General features: G+C 43.8%; 1 non-coding gene across 1 annotated transcript; it reads right to left on the bottom strand.

The window, feature by feature from the left end:
• Window positions 1-13609: 13609 nt before the first annotated feature.
• trnar-ucu (transfer RNA arginine (anticodon UCU)) lies at window positions 13610-13701 on the bottom strand. Its single transcript is given in 2 exon segments — window positions 13610-13645; window positions 13665-13701. It is a non-coding gene; the product is annotated as a tRNA-Arg (tRNA).
• Between the last annotated feature and the right edge of the window lie 7838 nt (window positions 13702-21539).

Raw genomic sequence — 21539 nt, 5'->3', positions numbered from 1 at the left:
TCAGATTATGGTGGGGAGGTTCGTTTGTAAATCTTCCCCTTCTAAAATCCTGCAAATCTGATGTTATCGAAAAATGAGAGTGTGAAACCGTCTTTCACAAGACTCTAGATTCTGTCTGAAGGTAAGGGATTTTCGGCACGAAGAATTTGAAGAGAATGATGTCATAATCTTTCATGCACACAGCCTCCACCACAGAGACCAGCGGGTCAGCAGGTGGATATGAACACGATCACCTCTCTGTTCCCTCCAGGTCAAACACTGTCTTGACTTGTCTGCCATCCAGTCCTGATGGAGCAGACATTCCGTACAATTGAATCATTGCAAAACTGAGGCATCTGACTTCAGTCCCGAACTCAAAATCCACTGCCTCGACGCCACTGAGTTGGAAGTGTGATATTGGAAGAACACAGCAGGGCAGGCTGCATCCAATGAGCAAGACAATCGACGTTTCGGGCACGAGCCTTCATCAGGAAAGAGGCTCGTGAAGCGTGGGGGTAGAGGGACAAATGGGAGCGTGTGTGGCTGGGACAAAGTAGCTGAGAGTGTGATAGGAGGATGGAGATGGGGTAATGATTATCGGTCGCAGCGCAGGGTGGAGCAGATAGGTGGGAAGGAAGATGGACGGACAGGACAGTTCATGAGAGCGGCAGAAGCCCTGGACCTGAATGAACTTGGCTGTGTGGGAGGGAGAGTTGACATGTTTGGCCAGAGGCCAGTGGTGTTGTTTGGTGCGGGTGTCCCGGAGATGTTTTCCGAAGTGGTCTGTAATTAGGCATCCGATCTCCTCAGTGTCGAGGAGACTGCAAAGGGAACAATGGATACAGTAAATGACATGCGTGAAAATGCAGGTGAAACTCTGATGGACATGGAAGGGTCCTTTGGGGTCTTGGACAGAGTTGAGGGCGGAGGTGTGGATGGATATTTTGCAAATCCCGAGTTGGAATGAGAAGTTTGCTGGGAGCGGATGGGAAGGTGGTTTGGCGGGGGCGTGCACCACCAGGAAGTCGAAGAGATAATGATATTTACAGAAAGTGGGTAGGGGTGGGGAGGGAAAAACATCTTAGTTGATGGGTTTCATTTGCAGCTGACGGAAATACCGGAGGATGACATGATGTCTACAGAGGTTGCTGGATTTTAAAGTGATGTTGAAGGGAGTTCCGTCCTTGTCTCAGTTGGTGAGAGGAGTTTTGGGAGCGGAGTTGAGGGAAGTGGATGACATGAGCTGGAAGGCATCATCGACCAAGTCCTCGGAGAAAATGCCTCGCCACTGATTCAATCTCCTCCCTGGTAATTGCCTGAGTCTGAACAGGCACGTCATAACCATGGTCACATACTTCACTTCCTGATGTGTTTTTAACCACATATCCCCAAAATCACCATGTCAGCCGACTTGCACTTCATTAACATCATTAACTCTTCCACGTCTCTGCTCTTCTGCAGCTCAAATTCTAATCTATTCGTTTGGAAGTCACGGTCATAATACACTTCCATCCGTCCTTTCAAATTCCCTCCCTGCTGTTGTGCTCGTGATGCAAGGAATATGGAGAGAGTGGAATTGAACACGTGGCTACAGGGATGGTGCAGGAGGGAGGGTTTTGGATTATTGGATAATTGGGGATCTTTTTGGGGTAGGTGGGACCTGTACAAGCAGGATGGTCTTCATCTGAACCAGAGGGGTACCAATATCCTGGGGGGAAATTCGCTAAGACTGTTGGGGTGTGTTTAAACTAATCCAGCAGAGGGATGGGAACAAAAATTGTCGTTCACGTATCGAAAAGTTTGAGAGTTGGGAGGTCCAAAACAAGTTTCAGGGTCGCAAGATTGCACCGGTAAGCAAGATGTTGGTTTGGAGTATGTCTACTTCAACGCCAGGATCATCTGGAGTAAGGTCGATGACGTTACAGGATTGGTTGGTACCTGGGAATTCGGTGTTGTGGCCATTTCGTAGACATGAATAGAACAGGGACATGAATGGTTGCTGCAGATTCCAGGATTTAGATGTTTCGGTAAGAACAGAGAAGAATGTAAAAGAGGGGGGACCTGTGGCAGTGTTGGTCAAGGTCAGTATGACAGTTGCAGAAAAGATGTTTGGAGACTCGTCAACCGAGGTAATATGGGCTGAAGTTAGAAACTGGAACTGATATGTAACCCTGTTGGTAGTTTTCTATTGGCCTCCGAATAGTTCCAGAGATGTAGAGGAAAGGATAGCAAAGATGATTCTCGATAGCAGTGAGAATGACAGGATAGTTGTTATGGGGGATTTCAACTTTCCAAATATTGACTGGGAACACTATAGTGCGAGTACTATAAATGGGTCAGTTTTTGTCCAATGTGTTCAGGAGGGCTTTCTCACACAGTATGTAGACAGGCCAACTAGGGGCGAGGCTACATTAGATTTGGTACTGGGTAATGAGCTCGGCCAGTTGTTAGACTTGGAAGTAGGTGAGCACTTCGGTGATAGCGATCACAATTCTGTTATGTTTACTTTTGACACAGAAATGGATAGGTGTGTACCACTGGGCAAGAGTTACAGCTGGGGGAAAGGCAATTATGATGCGACTAGGCCAGATTTAGAAAGCAAAGGATGGAGAAGGAAACTGCAGTGGATAGGCACATTAGAAATGTGGAGCTTATTCAAGGAAACGCTACTGTGTTTCCGAGATAAGTATGTACCTATCAGGCAGAGTGAAAGCTGTCGAGAGCGGGATCCGTGGTTTCCGAAGGAAGTAGACTGTCTGGACAAGAGGAAGAAGAAGGCTTGTGTTAGGATGAGAGGGGAAGGCTCAGTTAGGGCGCTTAAGGGTTACACGTTAGCCAGGAAAGACCGAAAGAGAGAGCTCAGATGAGCCAGGAGGAGACATGAGAAGTTTTTGGCGGATAGAATCATGGTCAACACTAAGGCTTTCTAACGGTATTTAAGGAATAAATGAATGACGAGAGTAAGATTTTGCCCAATCAGCAATAGCAGTGGAAAGTTGTGTGTGGAGTCAGAGCAGATGGGGGAAGCACTAAATGAACACTTTTCAACAGTATTCAGTCTAGAAAACGACAATGCTGTCGAGGAGAATACTGAGATACAGGCTACTAGACTAGGTGGGATTGAGGTTCACAAGGAGGAGGTATTAGAAATCCTGCAGAATGTGAAAATAGATAAGCCCCCTGGGCCGGATGAGCTTTATCCTAGGATCTTCTGGGAAGCCGGTGGGAGATTGCCGAGCGTTTGGCATTGAACTTTAAATCGACATTGTCTACAGGAACAGTGCCATGAGACCTGAGGATAGCAAATATGGTTCCCATGTTCAAGAACGGGAGTAGAGACAATCCTGTTAATTGTAAATCTGTGAGCCTCACTTCAGTTGTTGGTAAATTGTTGGAAAGGTTTATAAGAGATAGGATTTATAACCATCTGGAAAGGAATAATTTGTTCAGGGATAGTCAGCATGGTTTTGTGAAGGGGAGGTCGTGCCTCACAAACCTAACTGATTTCTTTGAGAAGGTGACCAGGTAGGTCGATTGGAGTAAACCGGTTGATGTGGTGTATATGGATTTCAGCAAGGCGTTCGATAAGGTTCCCCACAGTAGGCTATTGCACAAAATGCGGAGGAATGGGATTTTGTGAAACGTAGCAGTTTGAATCAGTTATTGGCTTGCTGAAAGAAGACAGAGGGTGGTGGTTGATGGGAAATGTTCATCCTGGAGTCCAGTTAACAGTGGTATACCGCCAGGGTCGGTGTTGGGTCCACTGTTGTTCGTTATTTTTTATAAACGACTTGGATGAGGGCGTAGAAGGGTGGGTTAGTAAATTTGCAGACGACACTAAAGTCGGTGGAGTTGTGGATAGTGATGAAGGATGTTGTAGTTTACAGAGAGACATAGCTAAGCTACCGAGCTGGGCTGAGAGGTGGCAAATGGAGTTTAATGCGGACAAGTGAGAGGTGATTCCTTTTGATCGGAACAACCGGAATGCAAAGTATTGTGCTAATGGTAAGTTTCTTGGTGGTGTAGGTTAGCAGAGAGATCTCGGTGCTCAGGTAGAGAGATCCTTGAAATTTGCCACCCAGGTTGACAAGTTTGTTCAGAAGGCATACAGTGTTTTAGCTTTTGTTAATTGAGGGATCGAGTTCTGGAACCATGAGGTTATGCTACAGCTGAACAAAACTCTAATGCAGCCGCACTTGGACTATTGTATACAGTTCTGGTCACAACATTATAAGAAGGATGATGAAGCTTTGGAAAAGGTGCAGAGGAGATTTACTCGTATGTTGCATGTTATGAAGGGAAGGTCTTACGAGGAAAGGGTGAGGACTTGTGGTTGTTTTCGTTAGAGAGAAGAAGGTTGAGAGGTGACTTAATAGATACATATAATATAATCAGATAGGGTGGACAGGGGGAGCCTTCTTCCAAGAATGGTGACGGCGACCACGAGGGTGCATAGAATTAAATTGAGTGGTGATAGATATAGGACAGATGTCAGAGGTGGTTTCTTTACTCAGAGAGTAGTAAGGGTATGGAATGATTTGCCTGCAACGGTAGTAGATTCGCCAACTGTAAGTACATTTAAGTCGTCATAGGACAAGGATATGGACGTACATGGAATAGTGTAGGTTAGAGGGACTTCAGATTGGTATGACAGGTTGGCGCAACATCGAGGGCCGAAGGGACTGTTCTGCGCTGTAATGTTCTATGTTCTATGTTCTATGGTCTAACTCCCACTGCTTCTATTCAAGGGTGGACTTGCGTTCTGTTCACTGTTTCATTGTGCATTATCTGAATGGCATTTTTACGAACGCCCATTTTCCCAGACGTGCACTGCGGCCTTCGCAGCTTTATCTTTCCACAAGGGTTCCCACAGGGTGGAAGGGAAGGAGTTGCAGGTTATTCACCCAATGATGTAATCCTGAGGTCTTCCAATACCTCTCCAGCATGTGGGAGTACTCACAACAAGGGTTGCTCACCCATCACCGGGCGTCAAAATTTCAAATTTTTCATCATTTTCTACAAATCTCTTGACTGTCTTCCTTCTATCTATCACTGTCATGTCCTCCAGCCCACTCAATAGCAAATAGAGCTGGTCAATAGTATGCCAACCCAGCCAGCGGACACGACACCCAAGATTATGTTTTAAAGTGCACACTCAGATATTCTGCATTCCCTCGAATTCCAACCTCCGGAGCATGTTCGATTTGAACTGTTTCACGTTTGATGCCTAAACGTCACCTGCCAAGGCCATAAATTATGAATTCCCGTGGCCACGTAAATCGCACCAGGCAAAAAGAAAGGAATTACTCACCAAGTGATTGAGAAAAACTGCAATACATGCTGAAATCAAGGGTAATGAACTGGTATCAATACTACATCGTGCCTTTTATATAAAAGAAGCTTCAAAGCTTTTACTTTGTGTGAGTTTAAACAAATGTTGATCCCTGTCACATTATGAGATATTGGGAAGCTGACAAAGTGTTATATCAAACAAGTGATCAAAGAAGTGGGTTTCAAGTCGTATTTTGTCACACAAAACGAAGCTTGTATCACAAAAATGAGATGACCGAAGTTTTTCTGCTAGAGGTCATCATCTTTTGTCAGTCTCAAAACGCTTCATATGTTAGTGCTGCCATAGCTCAGTGGTTCGAGCCCGGGGTTGTAACCTCGATTCACACTACAGCCTTGCTGAATTTCCTTGAAACTATTGCAGCAAGCATCCGAAGGTGCGTTCTCCATGTTGTTAGGAATTATTTTTGAAGGAATAGCTGGAAGTCATTTTTTCGGCAGACCCCCCCCCCCCCCCCCCCGGCCCCATTTGTTTCAGTTTGGAAGTCCACATACGTGTTTTCCCTTCGAGGAACATGAGGATGACAAGCTTCTGATGAGAAGAATGCCTTCGTTTGGCATGAAGAACAACGTGATTCATGAAAAGCAGAAAAGTAACGGTGAAACAATGGGGTACGAAAACATACAAGGATGTGGTTGAATGCTTCTGTTCCTTACGTAGAGACATGAATCTGCTGGAATCCATTTAAATAGGCAGGAAGTTGGAAGACCACAGCTTGCCAGGCTGCCTCAGAGTTGGAGAAGTCAACATTTAGCAGGTATCAATTATTGCCGATTGGGACAATCCTTGATGGACAGCCACCCGCCTGTTTACCCCTCTGCTTATGTAAACAGAATCGGGTTTTAAAGCGAGTCATGAAGAAAGAATAGTCCAAACGGGTCAATTCGTCATTTTTTGGAAGTTGGGCTCTCCTGAGACCTTCGTCACTTTCAAAAGATGTGTCTGTCAAGTTCCCTCTATGGGTCAAAATGGGGTTCAGTTGTCCCGCAGTTCATGAACAAATTTGACGGTATCTGACTTCAGTGTCATTCACTGGTTCGTTTGAGATTAAACCTTTGCAGGGAAAGTCTCATTCAGATAAACATTTCAGACGTCAGGCTGTAGGCCTATGAGTGGAAATTGGAAACGAGAATATTTGGATGTTTGATGACTGGCACTGACATAATGTATTATTCTGTGCTCTAAAAGCACGGTGTCACAAACACTCTTATTTGGAAGGAATTTCTCATCGCAGGAAAAGAAACCTATGCTGTTAAGAGAAGACGCTATTGCACATGCCGTCCTTCCTGGTCGACTAGTGGTTACGATACAGCGCTTTCACAGCTGTGGTTTGGGTTACTTTCTTGGTCAGGGAATCTGGATTTATTGTTCCTGATAAGGGCAACAACATAAGTGAGCGTCTTTGACATTTCAAACGCGTCCGCATGTGCCTTGCATAATTGTGCAGGGCCGCAAGGTGGCTCACTGGTTATCACTGCTGCCTCACGGCGCCAGAGATATGATTTGCCGACAACTGGGTCGACGGTCAGTAAGGTGCCTTATTCAGGAGCAAATAAAGAGAAAAAGGGTAAGGAATTGTTCTGTGAGGGTTAATTCCCGGAGGATTGGTGTGCATTTGTTGCATCGAATAGCCAATTTCTGAACTGTAGGCATTCCATGTTCCCTTATTGTGTTGCTTTAGCACATGTTCAGACAAGGGAGAAAAGTGAGGAAAAACAGGCACGACCAAATCAGTGATTGATCCATTGTGCAACAACCAACGGATTCACTTTTGACTGAACTAGCTCCCATTTTCCCTACATTGGTAATGGTAGTATGCAGCATTAGAACGGGTTTTCATGTGTTGTTTTGGCCCCAGCATCCTTTCTCAACATGGACTATACTGGTACATAAAGAGATGATAAAAGACATGGATGGCGATGACTGGAATGAAAAGACATCAGGAAGAATGGACAGCGTTTACTTGGAAACAGAAACATGGAAAGGAAGCCAACGATGTAGTGGGGGAGAATGCCATTTGAAAAGACAAAGCGGGGTTTCATGGGATGGTGGAAAAGACGAATAGATCATGTGGCGTGAAACCAGGTAAAACTGAGTTGTGTCCGTATAGAAGGTTTCTAGGCGATGTGAATTTGGTGAGAGTAAACAGGAGGATATTCCCTCATTCGGATGCATCTAAATCTAGAGTACAGAACTTGAAAACCAGCGATGAATGATAAAGAGAAGTTTGGAGCTCGCATTCTTTTTCTTTCTCCAGCTATTGAATTCGAAAATGATTACTTTTTCTCAGGAAAAATTATTCAGAAGCTGATTCTAAAACATTTGTAAAGACGCGTGAAGACACACAAGGAGTGAATTTCACCGGGATATGTAGTCTGGGCGGCTAGAATGGGTACAAAAGGTGCACACTGTTTAATTGGTTAACGTTAATTGGAAAGAAACTTCATAACTCCTGCAACTGAGCACGACTAAGTGTAGAATGAGCTGATTGTGAGGAAAGGTTGAGCAAATTGTTCTACGTGAAATTCTGTAAATTGTAAAAGAACTGAGCAGTTTGTGTTAGCTCAGCATTAAAGGGAAGCCGGTTAGCTCAGTCTGCTGCATAACTGGTTTATGATATAAAGTGATGCCAACAGTGTGGGAATAATTTGCGCAATGTCTCAGCATACCGTCAGGATCCTGATCTCCCAACTCAGCTAATAAATTAGACGGTGGCGATAATCAAAGTGAAACTAGACTATCGTGAGTTGGAACTGACCTGCCGATGTGATGCACCTTTGTTCTTTCTTCTGTTGCATTGGAAAATTTGGCTGCAATCACAGAGAAGGGAGTGAGTTCATTTGCAGCTCACTCATCACCCCCAACCATATCTAGTGACAAGGCACGAAAAAAATTCCTGTTTGAATTCTGTAATCTTCATAGCAGTACTTAAAAACATCTTTGTCATTTCTATTCCAGTTTTTCTGATAACAAGCAAAATGTCCAATGAGATAAACCTAATAATTTTTGGATTGTTTTAATGGACTGTGCGAGTTTGAAGCAATATCAGTAATATGATACGAGCTAAACATCCTTTCCAGAATTTAACACAGCGCAGGATCAGCGACATGACAAACGTCATCGACTTCAAAAATCACCTCTGTATCTCTAGTGAGTGATGGATATTCACTCAGGGAGTCTTTATGGCTGGTCTTAAGTAACTGAGGTATTTCCCAAGGACAGAACACTCCACAAAATCAGATATTTTTTGAATAAATGCTGTTTTATTCAATGTTCTTTTGCAACTTACATATATATATATATATATATATATATATATATATATATATATATATATGCACACACACACACATACATGCATGCGCACACACATTTATATATATATATATATATATATGTATATATATCCATTCCAAATTTTCTGAATTCACACACACACGCATATGCGTGTGTGTGTGAATTCAGAATATTAGGAATGGATGGTCGGCCATTTGAATGTTATTCCTGTATAATGTGCGACCGAAGAGTTTTCAGTAATGTCTCTGACATTTGAATCGACGGGAAGTGCACCCAACTGCATCTCCTTGGTAACAGCTTTAGGGAACTGGAGCTGGACATTGGATCTTTCGGAAGTCTGAGGTGAATTGAGAGGAGTTATAGGGAGGCAGTTACACTTCAGGTACAAGAAAAAGGTCGATGGGATACAGTCGGGAGACGATAAGGGAACAGGCAGCCAGCGCAGGCATCCACTTTGTCTGTGCCCATCTGTAACAAGCATACCGTATTTGTTACTTTTTGGGGGGATGACATATGAGGGGTAAGCCATGGGGTACAGAACTCTGGCACAGTGTTTGTCCCTGTGATCAGAAGGGTAGGGGAGAGGGGAGGAGAGCAATAATTATTGGGGACTACATAGTAAGGGGGACAGACTGCAGTTTCTGTGGGTACAGGGCAGGCTCATGATTGATGTGTTACCTCCACGTTACCAAGGTTTGTGATGTCTCGCAGCGTGTTTTCAGGATCCTTAAGGGGAGGGGGAGCAGCCCGAGGTCATGTTTCACATATGCACGAACAACATATGTAATAAAAGTGATGTGGATGTATGGCAGAAATTCAGGGATCCAGGGTGACATCTTAGATCTAGATCAAACAGAGTTGTTCTCTCTGCTTTGTTACACATGCCACTTTGGAGTGAGGGAAAAAATAGGGAGAGAGCAGATGAACGCGTGGTTGTAAGGATGGTGCAGCTGATAGGGATTTGGATATCTGGAGAGTTGGGGATCATTCTGGATTCGGTTGGATCTCAATAAACAGGATTGTCTTCACCTGACCCGGAAGGGTACCAACATCCTGAGTGGATAAAAATGAATGGTTTTTCCTGGCACCTCAGTTTCGATTTTTCAGTCAGAACAGGGAAGTCGTTAAAGAAGGGAAGATGTGGCATTTTTAGTCAAAGGCAGTACTATGGTAGCTTCAAGAATATTTAGTGAGGACCTGACTCAATCTGCTGAACTAGAATGGGCTGAGATTAAAATCAGGCAAGTACAGGTCACCACCAAAATGTTCTAGAGATATGGAGGAAAAGATTGCAAAGATGATTCTGGATAGGAACGGAAGTAACAAGGTAGTTGTGGTGGGGAAGTTTAACTTTCCAAATATTGATTGGAAATGTTATTGTTTGAGGAGCTCCGATTGGTAAGTCTTTGTCCAATGTGTGCAGGAGGGTTTCGTGACGCAGCAAGTAGACAGGCAAACAAGAATCAAAAACACATTGGATTTGGTACTGCGTAATGAAGCAAGTCAACTGTTCGATTTGGAGATAAGTGAGGACTTTGGTGATACTGACCACAATTCGGTATGTTTATTAATGATGGATATGTATATATATATATCGCAGAGCATGAGGTACCGCTGGGAGAAAGGCCAGTATGATGCGATCAGGCGAGAGTTAGGATGAACCAGATGGGAAAGTAAACGCAGGGGTTTTGCACACCTGAAGTATGGAGCATCAGGGATGTGCTCATGCATGTCTTTGATAAGTGTGTGTGCGTCATGCAGGGAATATGAGATTGAGACAGGGAAACATTTTTACTCAAAAAATTGAATTTCTTGTCAAGATGGAGAAGACGGTGCATGGAACCATGTAATATGAAAGCTGAGTTAGGGCACTTGAAAATTAAAAGCTCGCAAGGAAGGACTAAAAAAGAGAGCTACTCAGAGCAAAGAGGGGAAATGAAAAGTCTTTAGAAACCCTGAAGCTTTCTCTTGTCATTTCAAGAATAAAATAATATCTAGGATATGATTCGGGCTTGTCAAGAACAGTAGTAGGACGTCGTCAACGGAGTCCGAGGATAGGAGAGCCGCTGAATGTATATTTTTCATCATATCTCAAATGAAAAAGACAATGCTGTCGAAGAGAATTTTGAGATGCAATCTGTTGGAATAATCGAAATTGATATTCGTAAAGACGAGTTGTTAGGAATTCTTGAAAGCCTGAAAATAGATTTGTCCCCTGGGATTGATGGGATGTATCATAGGATTCTCTGGGAATCGTGGGAGGAGTTCGCAGAACTTTTGACTAACAACTTTATTTCGTCAGTGTCTATGTGATTAGTGCGAGAAGACTCGAGTTCAGCAAATATTGTCCCCTTCTTCACGAAGAGGAGTAGGGAGAACGCTGGAAATTATAGAACAGTGAGCTGTATTTCCTTGAAGGTGAAGTTTTGGGAAAGGTTATGAGAGATATGATGTATGATCACCTGAGAAGGAAGAAGTTGATTCACTACAGTCAACACGATTTTGAGAATAGCAGGCTGTGCCTCACAAACTTTATTGAGCTCTTTGAAAAGGTCAACAAACAAGTGGATGAGAGTAAAGTGGTTGACGTGGTGGATGCGTTTTTCACTAAGGCACGGTCGGCTGTTGCATAAAATACAGAGACATGGGATTGAGGGTGATTTAGCGGTTTAGATCAGTAATTGGCTCGCTGAAAGAACACAGAGTATGGTAGTTAATGGAAAATATTCATTCTGGAGTTCAGTTATTCATGGTGTACCACAAGGTTCATTTTTGGGTCCACTGCTGTTTGTCACCTTTATAAATGACCTGGGTTCGAGCATGGGATGATGGATGAGTAAATTCTCAGAATACACTAAGTCGATGGAGTTGTCAACAGTGCCGAAGTCTGCTGCAGGTTACAGACGGACATGAATAATCTGCAGATCGGGGCTCAGAGGTGGCATATGGAGGTTATTGTGGAAAAGTGTGAGGTGATTTACTTTGGAATGAACAACAAGAATAAAAAGTTCTGGGCTAATTGTAATGTTCTTGGAAGTTTAGATGAGCCAAGCAATCTCAGCGTCCATGTATATAAAACTCTGAAAGTTAACACACACGTTGATGGATTTGTTTGCAATGAGCACAGTGTGTTAGTTTTTATTGGGAGAGGGAATGAGTTTCAGGGCCAAACGATCCTTTTGCAGCTCCAGACATTTGTCTGGTATGGATAAACTTGTGGAGTTGGGTGCGGTTCTGGTCGCCACATTATAGGATGGATGTGAAAGCATTGGAAAGGTTGTAGACGAGATTTCCTCGGATGTTGCCTTCTGTGAAGGGAAAGTCTTACGAGGAAAGGCTGAGGGATTTGAGGCTGTTTTTGATTGAGATAAGAATTTTGAGACGTGAATTAATAGAGACATAAAATATGATCAGAGGTTGCTTTAAGGTGGACAGTGAAGGCCTTTTTCTTCAAATGGTGATGGTTGGCACAATGGCACATCGACGTAATTTGAGTGTCATTGATGCCGAGGTCGATTCCTTTCTCAGAGAGTAGTAAGGGTGCAGATCGCCTTGCCTTCAACAGTCGTAGACTCACCAACATTCAGGGCAATTAAATGATCATTGGATAAATTTACGGCTTATAATGCCAAAATGCTGGTCAGATGGACTTCAGATTGGTATCACAGGTCGGTGCAACATTAGTGCCAAAAGCACTTTATTGCGGTGTAATATTCCGTGTTTGAACTGTTCTTCAGCTTGAAGTTGAAAATCATCTCTGTTCACTATCAGTAAAACAAACACCTGGCGAGAATCCAATGCACAATTTTGGCAGTGCATGTTCTGCCATTCTATAATGCAACTACAGCAAGCTAACTAATTACACCGCTGGATCTGTCGTCTAATGATGACAAACGTCTCCTGATCTTACCACTGGGACCCTCAACCCAATTACTCATTGTTTTCTGTGGACCTGAAAAGAAACATAGTGCAGAGGAGGTTATACTGATAATGGATCGCCGATTATGAAGCATTAACTTCAGGAAAATGGCACAGAAAATGTGGTGAAAATCGATTTTATTGAATACTGCGTACGTTTTCCGTGGCTTCCTGCGTTGATCACAGGAAATGTTATGTCGCCACTGTCCTGGGATTTTCCTTCTATCGGCGTCAATTCGTCAGAGAATTCGATTCACTGACATTTCACCAACTTCCTTTGGCATGTTCTTATGACACATCCACTCACACTGCACACAACATCAACAATGTTCAGCATACTACATCCACGAGCATGTGGCATGGTTTTCATAAACAGTGAAGTTTGGATAATGTTATGCAAAGGCAAATTGAAATTCAGTTTAATTAGTAAAGTCGCAAGAATCCAGAGTAAGATTCAAAATGTCAGAAATTCACGTTCATTACCTTGGGCAGAATTCCAGCCCAGCAAAGGGGAAATCTGCCCCTGAATCCCCAGCATCCATGCAATTGTGTTGCTCCATGTGTTCACATGGAAACCTATGTGAAGGAACATTCAGCCTGAAGGAGAACTTGTGAGAATCCTCCGCTGTCTGATCTAAACCTGAAACAAGAGCTGTCTATTCCAGCTGGGAGGGAAGCGAGGTGGAAATGAGACGAACATATTACTTGGTGTTTAATTCATATTGTCCCCATTGTGATTATTTAAAAACCTGGGCCAGAAATGGCACAGACACAAAGGAGCAGAAGGAGGCCATTCTTAACACCGAACCTGCCCCGCCACGTCATTCGATATCGTCATGGCTGACACAACAATGTTAAGTCTTTTTCCAGCCCATCCACGTCATCGTGTTGCCGAGTGGCTAACAGATATTTATCGGCCTCTATCATAAATAGACATCGAAAATGTACATCTGTGAGAGGAAAATGGTCCGTTTCGAGACAGTTGGGTTTCTGCATGAATACTACTGGTTTTGCAGATGACAGCCGAGTCTGGTCTGACCACTTTGCAATACATAAATTAAAACTCGACTCTGATGGGATTCGAACCCACAACCTTTGAATAGCAGCTTTCGCAGAGATGTAGAAGTCCAACGCGCTTTCCATTGCGCCACAGAGCCGTGCATGCAGCGAGCTTTAAGCACACAAGTTTGCCTTTGACACATTGCGTTCAGGATACCCATCTCGCGCCTGTCTGTCATCGTCACACTTTCCGGTACCTGGTCCTTATCCACTCCTGCTCTGGCTCATGAAGTGTTCGGTGACAGACTGCTGAATCGTTCTCATGATACTTAGCTTTACCACATGTTCAGATAATGATTTCCAGATAATCAATACTCTATAGGTGAAAGCATTCTTCCTAAATCTAATCCTTGTCTCCTGTCTTTCATTTATGTCACTCTGTTACTTCCCAATGCAGGCTTATCCTTGTCACACATATCTATCCTCTTCATAAAATGAGCACGTTAATCGGTTTCTCATTCAGCCTTCTCTGCGCTTAGATGAACATCCCCAGCCTAGCTCGTCTACCTTCACAATGGGAGTGATCAAGCCCTTGCCTTTCTTTTCATCTCCAGCGAAATTCTCCTCCTGCAATCAGACGCTTCCAGCAGTCTGGCGATTACAACGGAAAAGCAAAGTTCTCAGAAGAAAAACCAAAAGGTCTGAACAAAATCAGCAGCTCTTGTCCATCTCTGATGAGAAAGGAAAGTTAACGTTTCGAGTCCAATGATCCGTCTTCGGAACTGATGGGAAGGGCGGGTGGACGAAGAATGTGGAAGAGGGCAGACGGTTTCTAAAATGATTGAACTCGATGTTGGGTCCTTATGTTTGCATGGGCTGTTGGTAGAAAATTAGTTGCCGGTCTTTGGTAGAAAATTAGTTGCTTGTGTTGTGTCTTGAAGAGCACAGCAGCAGACCAGAAACTGAAATGATTGCCTGGGAACACAATGTCTCGATTAGAGTGGGGCTGGAAAAGCACAGCAGTTCAGGCAGCATCCGAGGAGCAGTAAAATTGACGTTTCGGGCATCAGCCCTTCATCAGCAGTACAGGCAGAGACCCAGAAGGGTGGGAACACATTGTAATGTTGAAGTACAGGAGACTGGAAGATCGGGATAGTTTTTGTTGATTCTGGACAGAATGTAAGTGATCTCAGCTTTGTCACCGACACTATTTTCCTCTCTCCATTGGAGAAAGGTCACATTCTGAGCAGGAAATACAGTTGCCTCGATTAAATGAACTGCAGACAAATCTCTGGAAGATGTGACGAGAAGCTTCCATAGTAAGGAGAGGTATCGGAAACCAGCAGTAAATGTAACTTACAACATAGAACGTTACAATGCTGTACAGGCACTTCGGCCCTGGGTGTTGCCGAGACCTGTAAAATGATGTGATGTTCATTGTAATGGAAAATCAACATTTATTTTGAAACCAATAAAGGCACAGGGAAACAAATAAGTAAGTACCTAACTTTGCAGAGGCAAGTGTTGCAGACAGACTGAACAAAAATGTGAAGTTAAGCCGAAATAATAGCAGACTTACAAGGCCAGTAAACTACCATATCAACAGTCAAGGAATGAGAAACAAAACTCCGTATCTGGAAATTAACCCGAATGTTTCAGGCCCCTGAACTTGAGGTTTTGATAAGAAGAAGCGAATTCTACTATCAAGGGAAAATGTATTATTTGTGGAAGGTGAGCTAGTTACCTTTTTGGTAGGTACAGGAGCAACATAGTCAGTCCTTAAATCAACACAGTTGAGAGAGTCGACGCAATGGATGCATCAGGAGTCGTGATACGAGAGAGCTTAACCGCACCACTATTGTGCGGACCCAGTAATGGTGAAACATTCCAATTCTCATTACTATTGTCGGAAATCTGTCCTTTAAATCAGATGGCTCGCGATCAAATTGTGAGATTGGGTCGGGTTGTGCAGTACCCTGAGAGGCTTGTAGGTAATACGAAAAGAAGCGCAAGCTGTAAATTACGACTCACGACCCCGATGCATGTCTATGAGTGGCGAGAAAGCCAGAGAACCAAACGTTCAGTAAGCGATTCACTCGCCCAGCAATCAAGTAACCATGTTAATTCCATTAACACCGATTTTCTTGCTGGGGTTATGCTGCACTGCACAGCACACATACACCGTGATGGCCCTTACAAATCATAAGAGAAGGATTGTTTGAGGAGATTGGTTAAACCAGATCAGTTAGTATTGTGCGAAGTTTATTGGAATGATCACAGATGTGCAGTCAGTGTAAACTTATCCAAAGTATCTGTGACGGCAGGTAGACCCTATCCTTTTGATGTGTACTATTGGCGAAGGCATCCAGCGAGAGGTGGCAGGATTTGAGATGATGGGTACTGCAGGCACAAAAAAGCGAAAGATTGTGTCTTCAGCGACGATGTGCGTATCTGATTCAATGCAGATATAAGGACAGATATGAAGAAACTAAATTGGCTAACTCAGGCAGATAGAGCAGTCCAGGTAACCCCCGCCAAGAGGGTATCCTGGCGATTAGCTATGGCAGATGTCTCGGACCCAAGATTAAGAAGGGTCCCTACTGAGCGCAGGGCAAAAGGCAAACGTGATCTGGGGCTCATACGAAGCTGTGAACCCCAAAAGAAGTCCTCCGAAGTCTGAGTATCGTCCTTGCAGAACACAAGACTCGTTAAAACCCGAGGTTGTCAAAGGATACTACTTTGTATCCCTCCTTAAGGCTTGAGTGATAATTCCCTGTGGATAATCACCGGTGAGAGCCCCCATTTTTCTGGTCAAAAAGGCAAACATTCCAGGTGAATCAGGAAACGGAGTTTTGTTCAAGACCTGCAGGTAGTCAATTATGCTGTTGTTCCGACCGCCCCAAATGTTCCTAACCCTTGTACTATATTAGCTCAAATTCCACCGGACAGTAAATGGTTCTCTGCTATGGATTTAGCAAATGTCTTATTTAGTGTACCGGTACACCCAGAAAGTCACTTCTGGTTCACTTTTCCATTCAAAGGCAAATCGTGTACATTCACGCGACTTTGTCAAGATTACTGTGAGTCCCCCGCCATAATTAATGAGGCTCGATGCTGGAGTCTGGAGATTCTTGTTTTAACCCCGGGGTCAGCGCTTCTGCAGTTTGTAGACGAATGCTTAATAGCAGCACCAACAAAGGAACAATGTGAGAAAGATACGCTTGCGTTGCTCTGCCATCTAGCCAGGAATGGGCACAAAGCTAGTTTCGCAAAACTACAATTTGTGCAACAACAGGTGAAGATCTTAGGTCACTTCTTGTCTGAACAAGGGAAGGCCATTGGTCAAGACAGTTCAAGCAATCCAGCAAATTCCAAAGCCTCACACGAAGAAACAATTGTTATCCTTTTTGGTCATGCGCTCCTACTGTAGAATGTTTATCCCACATTATACAACCCTTGAGGCCCCCATAAATGAAATTTCCGATGGCTAAGAGTTGCAGAGCCAGAGACCGGAGCAGTTGAATTGAAAATGGCGCTCCAAACCATACCTACACTGGGGATTCCGAATCCAAACAAGCCTTTTGTACAAACGGTAGATGCATGACATCGGTGCTGATGCAGGATAATGTGGGAAAATTGAGGCAGGTAGCTTACATTTTGGCTTAACATAGACCACGTAGCGGCAGGATTGCCTATATGCCTGCGAGCCGTGGCTGCGGCTGATAAAGTTTGTTGTAGCGTCCAGGGACACAGTCGGCTTTGGATAATTAACCCTCCTGGTCCCACATGCATCCTTACTGGTTTCCGAGCAAAACACAGCACACATGTCGGCAGCACGTTGGCTCAGAAACAATACTGTGCTATTGGAGATGCCTAACATTTCAATAACGAGATGTAACGTCCGTAATGCTGCTCGCCTTCTCCCCACAGAAGGAGACGGAGACTCACATGACTGTGTCGCTGTAACTAATAAAATTTGCAGCCCAAGACCAGACGTGCAGGATTCACAAACTCAGAATCAGTATATGGCGTTTTTTTTGGGAATGGGTCAGCATTCAGGTGCAAACGGACAGGCCAGAATTGTGTTTGGTATGCTGTCGTAACTACTCATGAGGTAGTCAAAACGGAATCACTCCCTTGTCATCTGTCAGCTCAAGCAGCGGAGCTGATTGCCTTGACTGAGGCATGTAAATTGGCTGAGTGAAGTATAGTGAACATTTACACCGACAGCAGATATGCATACGGGGTTGTACATAATTGTGGAACTCTGTGGAAACCCAGGGGCTGCTTGACCTACTCTGGAAAGCCCAAAATACACCGTGGCCTGACTTCTGACCTCCTGGAAGAGGTCCTACCGCCTAAATCATTCGCTGTTTGTAAATGTGAAGCCCACACGAAAAAGTACGATTCCCTTTCTCAAGGCAATGCGAATGCAAACTCAGCGTGAAGGACGGCAGCCCAGCAGCCGCCAAGTGATCAGTTGACATGTGTATGTCAAATTATTGTAATCCAAAGCAGACTAATGGGAGGTCGAGTCGCAGGCCACGCCGAAGGACAAGCGTGAATAGACAATGGCAGGGTGCAGAATGAGGGAATGAGTGTAGTGTGGCCCCATTGGTAAACCCTGTCCACCGCGATCATTATTCCCATTCCATGCCAATTAAGACACAGTGAGGACCATGTGTCAAAAGGGGGGATGTACCGAATAAAGTGGTATGATTTTATCTTGATATGTAATTTGGTTTCCGTGGTCGAATCTGTAACTCCTTTTCTGACATGGTGCAAAATAATTTTCCAAAGGCCATCTTAGTCAGTCCGGGACTGAGGTTCAGAAAAGAACAAATATTTCTGGGTTTTTTTGTAGCTTGCTGTGTTTACATTCTCCCCGCCTCACTCTGCGTAGAAGGACTTATAAACATCATTCCTGTCAGTCCAGGTGAGACACTTTGTGACGCGGGTAGTTTCATTGGCAAATAAAAGACATTTATCCCCATGAAGCTTCCTTTCACCCTCTGCCGGCCCATTCATTCAATTCGATCACTGCTGTTCTGAAAAATTTCACCTCTGCTCTCCTGTTGTTATTCCGTAATTCTAGGGAACCTCGAACCGAATCCCAACATCATATTAATTTTCGGTTGTTTATGTTACATCAATGACCAGACCAGAACAAGCTAGCAGGGAGTTGAATAACACATAAAAAGATTTTTAAAATTCCTTCCAGAAAATTAACCGACTGCAGAGTCAGAATATGAGAAATGTCACACTGCACTGATATTTCGCCCATTTCACAATGCACAGATACTCCTAGACGAGTTCAGTCTTTGCAAAATGTTTATTTATAATTGTGACAATTCCCTGGGACAAATCCTCCCTCAATCCACAAAAATGTATGCTACCAAAAACTATTTCAGTTCAGATTAAAATCGCTCAGGATACGTTCCATCAACCCAAAGTTTCCTGCGCCATGTCAATTAAAGTGTATCCAGATGAGGTTAGATCTCCCAGCTTCGTCACCCAAAGCTCCCTATTCCATGTCAACAGAGGTTGCGCCGGCCTAGTTTGGAGCTCCCAGCCTGGGCATTTCACGTGCCTCTCTGCCTTCATAGAAGGACTGCATGCTCACGGACTTGGTCACTGGCAGAAAGAGTAGACATTCACGCGTTCATTCCACTCTCAATTTCCGATCGGATCTTCGCCATTGCGTCACTAAATTTCTCTGATTCCAGACCTGGAAACCGGTGTGATTGAAGTGTGCAACCTTTGTTGTTACCTTGCCTCGAGGCACTGGTAAAGTAACGATGTGAAACTTCGTTGTTATTGAAACTTACATTTCAACAATTTCTTGAAATCTATCGAACTCAGTCTTCAACATTCTCAATGATGGAATCTCCACAGCCACTGAGGACATCGAAGATGACGATACAACCCACTCTCAGTAGGTTATCCTCTTGTGCATGTGGTGCTGTTCGTCGCCAACCTCGGACATTGCATTTATTGCTTTTACTGTTGGTTATTTATTCATGTGATCGTATAGTGGCTCGTCCTCTGTATTGTGGCCGCAGCAACCTTCATTCAAATCCGAGTATCAGTAATGCGCATTTGTTCCATGTTACTCCACATAACCCTTGCAAAACAAACGCATAAAGGAAGAAGTCAATTTTTAAGGTTAAAATGCTCTCGAAGGTGATGATACTTTTGCTTCAAACTTTATCTGCACCCAATATCGGAGACGTTTCTCCCTTTCCCAATCACTATTCTTCATTTCCATCCCTCCTCCCACGTCACTGGGGCATTGCACAAACTAACATTCACTTTCACATTGACACCGTTAAGTTAGTGTTGCAGCTGTCACTCTTGTTAGGTGAACTTGCCCCAATACCACCATGAGGAACTTTAAGCCACTTAATGCAATCAGATAATGTGGTTGGGTTATCAATCCTCATGTAAAGTGTTTGATTTGCATGGACCAGAGTTCATTTGAGCACTGGGTTCATGAAAAAGACACAGAACAGTATCGAAGAAAAGAGACTTTATTGGAAAAGACTAATGTTTGTGAATTCCCCACATTTATTTCAAGTCTTTATTCGTCTCTCGCTAGAGTGTTATGTACAATGCTGCAATTCACATAAAAGAAGGGATATGACAGCTGTGGAAACGGTGCGGAAGTGATTTGCCAATATATTGTCTGGATTGAAGAACTTCAGCTATGAAAGAGTTTAGACAGACTGGCCTTGCTTTTGTGAGAGCAGGGGAGATTGAGAGGAGACAGTATTGAGATGTAGGAAATAATGAGGGGCATGGATTGGGTACACTGAACGAAATATTTCTCGATGATGGATGGATCAATCAAGCATAGATTTAAGATAAGAATCATAAATGTTCGAGTAGCTCTACATTAAAAAAACTTTATCAGCTAGGGAGTGATTGGAATTTGGACATCACTGTCTGTATATGTCAGAGCGGCAGAAATTCTGATAATCTCCAGAGATACTTAACTGTGAATTTGTAATGCTTAAAGCATACAACGTTAAATGATGTAAAATGAGATGAGGATAATCAAGCAGGTGTTGTTGAGAAGAACATGCACAAGTAGCTTGCAGGCTCAGTTAGCTCTGATATCCACCGTGTGGCGTTTGGTAACCTCAGTTGTCACGTGAGAGGCAAGGGTTCATTTTCCCGCTGGAGCGACTCTGACTGTTTCAGGGTTTCAAGGTTTGTGTCAAGATCTGCAGTTCCGGTGAAGGGTGCAGATGGTGTGGGGATGTTCGGTGGTTTTGAGAAGTTGGTTTGCGGCCGTTTACTCCCGTTTCTCGGTGATATCCTCAAGGCAGATGAAACTCGTGTGAAGCGCTGCTGTCCTGCAGCGTTTCGAATTGGTTTGATTTATTTCCGACTGATTTCAGTTGCTGGTACTTGTCGTTCTTTGCATGTCCCAGTATGCTGGGTCCAGAGCAACATGTTTTTTGATGGACTCATTGGATGAGTCTCGTCATTCTAGAAATTCTCTGGCTGTCCTCTGTTTAGCTGGCCCTACTACTTTTGTCTGGTCCCAGTCGAATCTGTTGTCCTCGTCATCGCTGTGCATTGCTACTCGGAACAGCTGGTTATGTTGTTTAGTGGATCCTCCAGAAATATTTTGTGACAGTCTGCAGCAATGGAGAGTGCGTTGCTGAAAAAGTACAGCAGATTGGGCAGCATTCAAGAAGCAGGAGAATGGACGTTTCTGACATGAGTACTTCATCAGGCATTCGGCCAAAACGTCGATTATGCTACTCCTCGGATGCTGCCTGACCTGTGTTTTTCAGCACCACACTCTCGAATCTGATCTCCAGTATCTACAGTCCTCACTTTCTCCTCCGTCTGCAGCATTGGTTAGTTCCTTGTGTGAGTAAACAGTTGAGATCACCAATGTAAAATTCGTTTGCGGATTGAGATATTCAACCAGGTACGTAACCCAAAAGAGTGTTTCTGTTGTTTTGAGTTTCCTGGCTGTACA

This window comes from Chiloscyllium plagiosum, unplaced genomic scaffold (assembly GCF_037043375.1).
Source record: "Chiloscyllium plagiosum isolate Xiang-an unplaced genomic scaffold, Cpla_swu_hap1 HiC_scaffold_42, whole genome shotgun sequence".
Classification (NCBI taxonomy): Eukaryota; Metazoa; Chordata; class Chondrichthyes; order Orectolobiformes; family Hemiscylliidae; genus Chiloscyllium; species Chiloscyllium plagiosum.
This window is presented reverse-complemented; position numbering and strand designations above follow the sequence as displayed.